Source organism: Marmota flaviventris, chromosome 8 (genome assembly GCF_047511675.1).
Source record: "Marmota flaviventris isolate mMarFla1 chromosome 8, mMarFla1.hap1, whole genome shotgun sequence".
NCBI classification, from domain to species: domain Eukaryota; kingdom Metazoa; phylum Chordata; class Mammalia; order Rodentia; family Sciuridae; genus Marmota; species Marmota flaviventris.
The window spans coordinates 29,339,117-29,342,089 of NC_092505.1; the positions used below are offsets into that span (position 1 = coordinate 29,339,117).

General features: G+C 38.7%; 1 long non-coding RNA gene across 1 annotated transcript; it reads left to right on the top strand.

The window, feature by feature from the left end:
• The first annotated feature begins 2,051 nt into the window (after positions 1–2,051).
• On the top strand, positions 2,052–2,583 carry LOC139706769 (uncharacterized). The gene is made up of 2 exons (XR_011708418.1): positions 2,052–2,160; positions 2,472–2,583. It is a non-coding gene; the product is annotated as an uncharacterized lncRNA (long non-coding RNA).
• Positions 2,584–2,973: the final 390 nt, after the last annotated feature.

The window sequence follows — 2,973 nt, forward strand, 5'->3', positions numbered from 1 at the left end:
AAATTACAACAAGTTTGGTAGCTTAGTACAACACATATTTATTATCTCACAGTTTCTCTGGATCGGGAAGCTGGAATCAAGTTAGTATGGTTCCTCCTCTTTAGAATCTCTCATGATCATCCAGGGCTGGGGTCTCATCTGGAGGCTTGATTAGGAAAAAAAAAAAAAAAAAACTCTGCCAAACCCAGTTATGCAATTTTTGAGAGAATTCAGTTTTGTTTGGGTTATTAGGCTGAGGGCTTTAGTAGATTTCATTTGTGAAATGCAAATATATAATGCCTCCAAAGTATTATTATTCAATTAACTAAGTGAACTTAGTTAAACTTGACTCAGTAGCCTCACAGAGCCTCAGTTCTATCCCATGAAACATGAACAGATGAGAAGTGAAGTCTCCTTTCATTTTCACAATTTTGAAACTGTGGTTGAAAGATACTATTTCAACCTTCAGGTCCTGGCCACTTGAACATGCCAGCATAATGGTTTGTTTCATTGAAGCCAGCAAGAGAAAAAAACTGCTAGTAAAACAGAAGTCAAAATCTTTATAACCTAATCAAATAATCAAGATATCCAATAGGTTAAAATGAAATCAATTAAACAAAGGGTATAACACAGGTCATGAATACCAGAAGGTAGAGAGACCTTTTAAGGCCATATTAGATACTGCCACAGAAGATGTCACCTAATCTTGACCATTAGGAAAGTAGGAGGAAGAATACTCCAAGAAATAATGTCAAAGACCTAAAGTAGGAAAGACTTAAGAGTGCAGAGAACAGAAAGGATAACTACAAAAGTATGAATGATGGGGAAAGTGAATAAAAGATTAATTTAAAGAGGTTAGGGTGCACTTAGGCCATGCAAATCATAGACTATGGTAATTTGTTTGGTTTTAAGTATAAGGGTTATCTATTCAGTTTTCAGCAGAAGAATTACACGTTTTTGTTTACTCTTCACACAGGTAAAAGGGCCCTTGTATGGAGATGGAAAGGAAGTCATCACAGTGTTGGTAATGAGATGATAACGAAGGCAACACAATTGTTCTGGAGTGAGATGGCAGTTCAGAAAAGATGACATATTAACATCTCTTTGAACATGACTTGAATGTGGCAGGTCAGAAAAAGGGAGAATTTAATGACTGTTCAGTTTCTGGATTAAACAATGTGATCATATATTTAGCTGAGATGGATAAGACTTTAAGATGGATAAGATGAAGTGACAGTGAAAAAACAATTTTCATGGAAAAAAAATCATAATTTAAATATTGAACATGTTAATTTTGAAATGTCTATAGGAATTGAAGATGGCAATTTCAGCTGAAAATGAAAGTCCGGAACTCAGAGAAAAAAATCATGCTGGATATTTAATTACATTAAATTAATGAGGTTTGGACATAAACATTCCAGAAGACAATGCATCTTCCACCAATTAGTTGTGAGTCCTTAGGCAAGCTACATTATCACTTTAGGCTTCTGTTTCCTCACTTGCAGATATGCTTATGATTTTTCATTTGTGTAATATAAATATATAATACCCACAGAATTTTATTCAATTAACTAAGTGAACTTGGTCAAATCATGTAGCATCACAGAGCCTCAGCGGCCTCCATGAAATGTGAACAGAAGAGATCTGAGGTCCCTTTCCATTTTCAAAATTTCAAATGTATGGCTGAAATGTATTATTTAATCAGAATAATACAGAATGATATCCTATTTAAAAAGAACATTTCAAAATGGCTAAGTGCTGATAGTAGGCCCGCCCTGGCCCCTGGGGACTCAACCCCCAGTTCTTTGTTATACATGTCAATGTGGCCAGCTCACAAGGCCATGACGCAGGCTTGTGGTTCCCTGTTTATCTGCCTCGCACATATGTGTCTCGGGAACATCTTGACCTGTTCGAGCCTCCTGATAGGGGACGATGACGTGACGGTAACCCAAGGACGCAGTTATTACTCTCCCCTCCTCACTTTTGAGTAATTTCCCGCAGCTGTTAAAAAGATATATAAGGGGAACAAATTTGGCAATAAAGCGCGCGCGCACACGCTCCCTCCTGGATGAAGAACCTTGGTGTCCTGTGTATTTTTTAACCCCGCCGTCCCTCGCCGGACTTGGCTCTGTTAGCCGGACGCGGCATCTGGAGGTTCCCACCGAGATCCGGAAAGTAGGGGTAAGCGGACAGGGCTCACCTTCTAAAGGTAGAAGGGGGAGGATTGGTTTAAAGGTAATTTAAAGAGACATAGGTATGGATTTAATAGAGGGAAAATGTGTTTCTGGATAAGAGAGTCTATGTGATTAAGTAAATAAGAGGGTTTAAGCAAGTGATAAAGAAGGTCTGTGTATGTTGGTTATATATGTAAGTTTTTTGAGCAAGTAATCTTGAAGGAATTAAAAATTATACAACTATGGTTAAACAACAGCTGTGGTTAATAAAAATCATCAATGTAATTATGGTGCTGTTAATGTGTTCATATCTTCCAGGTATACAAGTCTGTAAGGTAGAAGCTTCAAAAGAACATTGTATCAAGCTGGTGTTCTAAAGTTGTATGGTAATTTTAGGCTCAAAAGAAAAAACATGTTGGAGATTTATTTATATCATTTGTGTTCTACAACTGGACTGGGTACGGCTATACATTCTTATCGCCGTCTATCTCAGCAGATTATAGATGTGCAGACCCTATCTGGCACTATTAGGGACCTTGTGTTGCAAATAGGATAACTCAATTCATTAAGGACCAGATTAACATTTTAACCTCCAAGCCAATACAGGTTCACTACCAACGCCTGGAGATGGACGACTCCGCCCACAAGGTGTACTTACGACCCATCCGGAGATGAGATGTAACTAGACAGGAGCCAATACCCGAGCCCTCCTATGTATGCCTGCTTTTGCCCAGGTCCCTAATTACCCTGCCGACTTGGTGCCGTCATCCCAGACCCTTACGTTCAGAAAGCTCCCTGGTCATAGCTATCCCACTGGCAA